The sequence below is a fragment of the Pinus tabuliformis genome, chromosome 7 (genome assembly GCF_031772625.1).
Source record: "Pinus tabuliformis cultivar Carrire ecotype Pingquan chromosome 7, CPIR1, whole genome shotgun sequence".
NCBI classification, from domain to species: Eukaryota; Viridiplantae; Streptophyta; class Pinopsida; order Pinales; family Pinaceae; genus Pinus; species Pinus tabuliformis.
The window spans coordinates 1830420973-1830429942 of record NC_142293.1 but is presented as its reverse complement, the minus strand read 5'-3'; the positions used below and the strand labels follow the sequence as shown (position 1 = coordinate 1830429942).

Sequence of the window (8970 nt, the reverse complement as noted above, 5' to 3'; positions counted from 1 at the left end):
ACAAATGTAATTAATTATTAGATATTTTATTTTACTCAAGATATTTTGTAAGTATTAACCTATTAACATTTCAAACTTTGAAGTAACAAGGGTTGGAACCTATGAAGAGAGAAGATCCATTGATGTAAAGCAACTACCTGAGCTTCTCGTAATCCAATTTCAGTAATACAATTGCAACCACTGTAGGATTCTCGTATCACTTGTGCTAGTGATGTGTATCTTTGTCCTTGTCTTTTTATTCTCAATGTTTTCATATGTTATTGATCATTCCTTGATTATCTTTAAGAAGTAAATGAACATAATTTGGATTTCAGAGATTTGTGGTTTGAGATTTTTAAATTTTTGACCGGAGAATCCACAGTAATGGAGTTTTTACACCATTACTGTGGATTCTCCGGTCAAAAATTTAAAAATGAACATAATTTGTTGAAAAACGCACTTTGCTTCTGGCTTAGGATAATCTAAATGTTTTCAAACTGGATGATCAATATAGAATTCTTAACTGCAATGGTATAATCTGATTCCCTCATCTTTTCTTCCAAATCACCTCAACCTTAAGAATCTAGCAAAGGTGCCTATCCTGCCCTGTAGGGTTGCTTGTAGAACCTGTTTTGATTGAACTCAACCTGTGACTCCATTGCCCAATGACTTATCTTCCTTGTTTCAACCCAACTCAATTCTAAAATCCAAAACCTGAACCTAATAGCTAGCCTAATATTATTCAGAAGAACATAGCTAAATTATACAGAGAGATCCCTCTCTGGAGTTGGAAGGGCTAGATTCCCAACTCCCAAAGTGGTTTTGTGGTTACCTCTGCAATTATTTCCCAGCCTTATTAAATTATAGAGTGATAATATAGTGGTGACCAAACTAGGGAACTGAGGTTTCATCATTCTCAGGAAAGAGTATCAAGTTTGAGATCTAATCACTGATGATGGACAACGATCATACACAAGAAGGTTGAATTTTTTCATCTGGCAACTCTATGTTTCAAATATCCAGAGCTTCAAAGTTTTCAGGGTGACTCCACTATTAAAGAATCCAGATTTGTAGAAAACTCATGGTGACTCTACTACATATTGGTCAGATTTCTTGCGAAGCAACATGACAGGGTATGTGGCTAATCCTATATATTGTGAAGTTTTAGAAGAATTCAGGGATACGTTAGCAGATTTTCAAATTGATGAAATTTTTTCAACGACCGTGTTTCATTGTTTGAAGATGAGCAAATTTTCTGTTGAAGGTAAAATCTGTTTTCTTGAATTAATCGCTGAAATATTTGAGAAGGGTATTGAACTTTTGGATTTTCAGATTCAGTCAATAGTTTCTAAGATCCTAAAGAGTTCTTAGAAAATCTCCCTTCTCCAAAACAAGAGGAGATTGTATTGCCTTTTGATTTGCATATTGATGAGAATTTTGTTTTCAAGCACAAAACTAAAACTACAGAGTTGGAATCAAGGTTTAACCTTGAGGATACAACTGGAAAAGTCATCCATGCTCAGCTGGTCATTGAAGGCCTGAAAGGTAAACTAATTAATCATGCCTTTATTGATCCCGTGGCAAACTACATGGAGGCTATTTTTAGCTTAAGTGTTCAACCATTTTTCCACTATAAGGATCAGATCCATCAGCAATTGCCATTACACATTAGAAATTTGATTTTGTGGACCAATAGTCAAGTTGTCCTTTTGATTTTGCTGATAAGCAGTCAAGAAGTCCACTTATTTCAACAACTACTTGACTGGCTTCATTGACATATTTGTATTATTTGATTCAACATGATCTCTAGCAGTGTAGGATAGGTAGCTGTGTGCAAATAAGCTTAGTACTCTGAGCATCTTTTTCAAACATTATTGTCAGTTTCAGTTTCAGATAGCAGTGTATCTTTCAGTTCAGTGTGTATTTCAGATTTCAACTTGCAGAATGGTTTTGATTTCAGTTTGAGAGTTTTTTAGTCACATAGATTTTATGGTAGAACAAGTTGCAGATTTGGGACCAGCCCAATGAATCAGGTTGCTAGTCTACGGTGTTCGTGGCACTTCAAAAGGAGGATGTCATCCCCAATGGAGCCACTGTTAGGGTCCTATAAATTTTATAGGATGAGTTGTTGTTGTACATGATTATTTAGGTTTGAGAGATGTAAATAATTATTCATTTATGAAATTATTTCCATGAAAAGGTTAATTATGGTATTTGGATCCTAAATATCTTGGCTTGTCATCATTATGTGATGTCATCTCAAGGTACAATCACTGAAGAAACACCTAATCATTTGTATTATCCCTTCATCAAAGATTTCCTATCCCCTATCACTTCACTCATCCATCTCTCTTTATTATTGCCCATCAATTCCCCCTCTTACACTTTCCCCCTCATTTTCTCCATATCCCTCATTTCCCCAAGGAGAACGTGAGCATTGCACCACAACACAAAAAAAATGTCGATTGCAAAGTCTGAACAATTTTTAGTGGCTGACTGCGCAAAGAATTCGCAAACCTTGACTGTGCAAACATTCCCCCTCAGCTTGGCCTCACCTCGATTTATGGATAAGTTCCACAAACGTACTTGGGATAGGGAGTTAGGAAGAAAGAAAAAATACTATATTGAAGTGTTTAATCCCACTCATAGTCATCAACCAAAAGCATACATAAAGGCCAATATTTCTTGGAGAGCCAAAATTCTTATTGCTCAATTAAAGACTAATTCTCATCAACTCAGTTGTGAAACAGGGCATTGGAAAAGGCCAAAAGAAGTGTGGGAGGAAAGAGTATGCATTTTTTGTTCTTCAGGAAAAGTGGAAATAGAAAAACATTTCATTTTAGAATGTTAGGCCTTCAAAGACAACAAAGAAAATTATGCAGATACGCTGACAGCTAAGTCTTGGGATAATCTATTTAGCGAGGGGTTTGTCGAGAAGCTCGGAGCATTTATTGTGAAGCTTCATAGAAAAACGCTGAATACATCAAGCAGATGAAAAAGCAATCTGTTCTATACGCTAACTTTAGCCCCGTGGACGTTAAAATAATTTCTTTCAAATCTTTGGAAGTGTCACCTATACTCCCGTGGTGTAGAAGGATACAAGCAATATGAAAGCAAATCCCATCACCAACTCCGGCCTCTGGAATTCTGGTGTTTAGAATCGATTTGCAAAAATCCCACCTAGGTTGTTGTTATATAAATTTTAAATTTTTGAAAAATAGTATGTTTGATTATTTAGTAATGAAGAATTCATTTCTAGGTGGATTCAAATGTTCGAAACATGTTGTAAGTAGAAGTTTGTGAGATTTATAAAATAGTTGCAGTGAAAATATTCCCCTTCCGATAGATCTAAACTCCCGAATCCTTTCGAAATTTTAAGTAGTTCGACGACTTGCATGACCTGCTCTGTTGAGACTGTTTTGACCATGACTCTTGATTCGAGCTCCTGCAGTGTTATGGAAGTCCTTGAATCTGAGCTAATACATGGCGTATCTGGGCAATTGCAGATCCTCTCATTCGTTTCTACACTCTTTTTCAACGACCACCTTGAAATGGGTATGTTATCTCGCAGAAGCAGCTGCTGTCGCAGAAGTACTGCCAATATTAGAAGAAGCGCAAGAAAATAAATCTCAATTCGACGATCAGAGCAAGGGTGGGTTGGTTGAAGTTACGGACCAACCACGCATCGGATTAGACTTCAATAGGTATGTTAGTCTTCTGCAGGAAAGTACCAACTTGAAAGGCCTCAGGGAAATCCATACCCAAATGCTAATAACAGGAAGAGCTCAGAGTAATATATTTTTATGTAATAAACTCGTCACTGCTTATGCCAACAACGGAAGCATGGTGGATGCACGTCTTGTTTTTGATAGCATACCCAAGCGAAATCTGGTTTCATGGAATGTATTAATTGGAGGGTATGCCAGGGATGGAGGGTTTGATGAAATGCTCAAGGTTTATGGCAAAATGCATCGTTCAGGCGTGCAGCCAGACAATTTCACGTTCCCTTTTTTACTCAAGGCTTGCACGAGTTTATCAGCCCTGAAAGAGGGCAAGGAGATTCATCAACGGATATTAAAAAATGGGCTGGAATCTGATGTTTTTGTAGCAACTGGACTCGTCGACATGTATGCCAAGTGCCGGAGCATTGAGGATGCACGTCAAGTGTTTGACAAAATCCCTGAACGAGATGTGGTGTCTTGGACTGCCATGATTGGTGCTTATGCTCAGCAGGGATATGCGGATCAGGCTTTGGAGTTTTTTCATGAGATGCAGCTTCTGGGTATTGAATCTGATGAGATTACTCTGGTAAGCGTGCTGTCTGCGTGCACGCATTTAGGGGCTCTGCAACAAGGAAAATGGATCCATGATTGTGTAGTTAGGCATGGGTTTGAAGGGGATGTTCTTGTGGGTAGTGCTCTTATAGACATGTATGGCAAATGTGGAAGTACAGAGCTTGCGCGTCAAGTGTTTGACAAAATGCCAAAGAGAGATGTGGTATCATGGAGTGCAATCATTGCAGGTTATGGCTTGCATGGGCATAGTGAGGACGCTCTTGCTCTGTTTGATAAAATGCTAGAATCTGGGATAAAGCCGGATCATATTACCTTTGTTTCTGTTCTATCTGCTTGTAGCCATGCGGGTTTGGTGGAAAAGGGCTGGGAATACTTTGATTCCATGAGTCGAGATTATGGCATCATACCCGGGGTGAAGCATTATACATGTATGGTGGACCTTCTTGGCCGTGCAGGACGTCTAGAAGAGGCACATGAGTTTATTAAAAAGATGCCATTAGAACCTGACGCAGGTGTGTGGGGGTCTTTGCTTGGTGCTTGCAGAATTCATTCCAATACTGAACTCGGTGAATGTGTGGCAGAACGCCTTTTTGAGATAGAGCCTAGAAATCCCGGATACTATGTACTGCTGTCTAACATTTATGCTGCCAAAGGACGGTGGCATGACTCTTTGAAGGTGAGAACCATGATGATGGACTGTGGGTTGAGAAAGCCACCAGGATGCAGCTGGATTGAGTTGAATAACAAGGTTCATGCATTCCGTGTTGGAGACCGTTCACATCCTCAATCTAAGGAAATATATGAGCTGTTGGAGACCTTGGGTGAACAAATGCAAGCAGCTGGGTATGTTCCAGACACAAACTTTGTCTTGCATGATGTCGAGGAAGAGGTGAAGGAAAACATGCTGGGCAGTCACAGTGAGAAGCTGGCAATTGCGTTTGGGCTACTGAATACAAAACCTGGTAGTCCGATCAGAATCACAAAAAATCTACGTGTGTGTGGTGACTGTCATAATGCCTCAAAGTACATCTCCAGGATTGTCAATCGAGAAATAATTATGAGGGATGCAAGCCGCTTTCATCATTTCAAGGATGGATCATGTTCTTGTAGGGATTACTGGTAATGCTAACTAATTTGAGCAGCAATCATAAATTGCATTCGCTACAAAGTTATCCATATCTATCGATATTACTTGCAAGTTGCGTTTAGTTGATACCCTTGGTCTGAGCTTTTTATTTCACTTCTGTTAAGATTGATAATTTTAAAATCTAGCTTACAACAATCTAGTTAGACCAGAGATGTTCCTGCAATTCCTTCTCCTAAATTTTGATGTTCCTCCAGACTGAGTGCACTCTGTAGATTGGTAGGACTGTAAGATTTTGATGTACACGTTGGTTGCATCTTTTCTATCAGGACATTTTCAGAGGGAGGATGGATTCAAACCAGATCAATGTTCAATTTTCAAATTGATTTCATTATCGTAAGTGTTGGGGTCAGAAAATGTGAGGTTTTATTTATTTGATTATCAATAATCTGCATGATTTTTACAATACTCCTGGGTCACAATCACAATCCATCTCAGGATGGAACAGTGTATTTTATCGGAATATAGTTGGTTGTCCATTTCTTTCAAAATTTATTAACAATGTCCCTCTAGCCTACTTTTAATGATATTGCGACGGGTATGATCATGGAGCGAGGGATATGGAATGAGGGTTCGTAATATAGAGGCTATGCTTTTTATATTGCAAGGTCACTGCTTCTCTTTGTCTTGGATCTAGACGATGGTTTTAAAAACCGAAACCGGGAATCAACTTGGTCCACTTATCAAATTGGTTATCGAAACCGGGAATCAACTTGGTCCACTTATCAAATTGGTTATTGAACTAGAATTGGAAAAACTAGGTCAGATCTTTCCTTTCCTTTCCTTTCCTTTCCTTTCTTTTCTTTTCTTTCTTTCTTTCTTCTTTTTTTTTTTTTTTTTTTTTTTTAAACTTGAAAAAATAGGACTGGAGCAGCTCTTAGGCATACATAGTCTTGTTCGGGATTGGACCACAAGACCTATGGAGACCAAACCTCCCCACCTAACCATTGGACCGCATCCTTGGGATTGGTTAGATCTTAATGAATTGAAACGGGAAAAACTAGACTAGTCCGATTTCAATGAACTGGTCTTTAAAAAAATACATGAAATAATTAATTTTTAATGATTTTTTTTTGAGATTTAAAACCATGATGCCAAATCATTAGAGACAAATTATGCGAAGTTTTCTAAATGACCTCTAGGGGCAAGAAACAATGCTACAAGCTACTAGGCCACTGGCCTACTACAAGTCTATATATTAGTGATCAATATGATCACTCCTCATCAAATTCATCACCACTACTAGACATGGGATCATCAATAGGAGCTACCTAAACGTCATCTAGCTCAGAGTTTGAGGACAACTTAGACTCCTTTGCAACCTCAATACCAGTAGCAACAATAGCAAAACTAGACCTAACAAAATCACTAGTTGGATGAGTTGCACAACTAGGACTTCCCATTTGGTTGTTTTCCCTTGCCTAATTCAACAATTGGTTTTGGTTTCATTGCCACCACCAAATATGCATTGGGATCAACCCCCCTTAACTCCATGGCATCAATATCAAAACCAAAATCCGACTCAGCTAGTTGGGTCTCCTCTACCCATTTTAATGTTGGATAAATATCCTCCAACATAATGGGATCTAGATAAGGTCTTTTGTTCATCAATTGGTTACGCTTTAGTTGAAGGTTGTACTGCATGAAGACGAGATCATTTAACCATTTTTGTTCCAAACGATTTCTCTTCTTCATGTGAATCCACTCAAAACAGATCAATTGCGCTCACAACCATAAGCATTGCAATTTTGGCTGAGGAATCTAACTACAAACTCTTGCAAATGAGGACATTAGCTGCCAAATGATTCCCACCAATGTGTTGCAAAGATAGAGACTATAGTTTGCCCATCGTATAACAATTTATATTCTAAGTTTGGCTAAAAAGAAAGTATTTAAAATTTTAATTTTAAACAATTGAACTTAAAAAAATATATTTGGAATTCCTTATTGGTTGATCCACTTTTCTTGCCATCTTTGCCAAGTTTTTCCCAAAGGTTCTGTTACCCACCAAACGTGGGTGACTCATATGAGAAATTTTGCTCCTTCCATTTTTTCAGCCAACAACCCTTCGTAGCCACTAGTAGTGGATGATGACGTTCCATTCATATCTTTGCCACCTGCATCATTGATATGTTTCCTCGCCATCTGACAAGAGCACATGTTGGAAGGTAGAATTTTGATCAAAAGGTACTTTATTCAATTTGCAATTGGGTGATTATGCTTGTTTGTATTTGGGCATTTGACATGGATTATGGGGTAAATTGAAAGAAATAAGGGTCTTGGTTGTAATCTTGTTCCCTCACCTTAAATGGGGGGGGTTAATTTTCAATCCTAGTCCGGTGGGAGCTCTCATAATGGTCCAATGAGTATGGGAGGGGTACTACTTAGGAAGCCATGATTGAGATTGCGTAGCCCCATCAATCCATATTCCATACTTACCACTTTCCATCTTACATTACAAGTCTCTATTCCATCTCCATTCTTTGGGTTCAAATGACCACTGGTTCATTGGGATTTGGCGCCCACACATCCTCATACCTAGGTAGGGCATGGAAATGTACCTTAGGAGGTTGATGCAACTAAAATAAATAGAAAGAGCATATAATGACCACAAACAAAAGAAAAGAAAAATAATATTAAAAAGGCAAAAGATGGTCAAGACATAAAAATTAGCATATGGGCAAAAGGCAAGCATGAACTCTGCCTCACTCATATGATCGTCACTCGGTTCCTGGGCCAATATTGCCCTATCTCTTAGAAGGCAAGGAACCCTTGCATGTCCCAACACTTAATGGGCGATGAACTGCTCCATCCTTAAGGGGGGCAATAACTGTTATACATCATATAAAGCGAGCTCTCATTCCTCGAGCTACGAGCAGTAATACAAAGAAAAAATCAAGAAAAAGTAAAAGGCATGAGAAATGTGGAAAAACAAAGTCAGAGTTGGTAACTCATGCATCCACGATCGCTCCCTCCTCACCTAGGATGAGGACCCCCTTAGACCATGGCACTTGGCCATGAAGTCTTCTCCCCATCGTTCCATCATTATTCACATGGCACCCATCGATTGAAGGGTGGACCAAGGACATGTCACTTCCCCTTGGGGATTGAAAACACCTAATAGGGTTGTCTATTAACCACTCCCACTTAGGGAGGTAACACTATTACGTGACCAAATCCACAATTCTAGAAGGGAAGCCTTGTATGAAGTGTTACTTTTCCCATTACTTTCAAGCTTGGTTCACTTAGATGCAATAATAATTAAATGTACCTAATGGTGAAAATTGCAGCACTAGATGTTGTGTGTAATTGACAGGTGGTTCCATCTATAGGCCTAGGCAACTTAATTAGGGTCCAAGTCTTCCAAAGGGGCATATTGATTGTTGAAGGAACTGTAACTAGGTCCGGTCTTCATAAATGTACTTTTGATATTTGTACTTATTGAAGAAAAAAAATATTCTTTTTATAATATATATCAATGAATTTCTTGCTCATTGAAATAGGTTTAACACATGTTAACTATTATAGGCGAGTCAAATAGTCAAAAGGAAA

The 8970-nt window shown here is 38.5% G+C and overlaps 1 pseudogene; it reads left to right on the top strand.

Moving 5' to 3' along the window:
• Nucleotides 1-3234: 3234 nt before the first annotated feature.
• On the top strand, nucleotides 3235-5783 carry LOC149255723 (pentatricopeptide repeat-containing protein At2g01510, mitochondrial pseudogene; annotated as a pseudogene).
• The last annotated feature ends 3187 nt before the right edge of the window (nucleotides 5784-8970 follow it).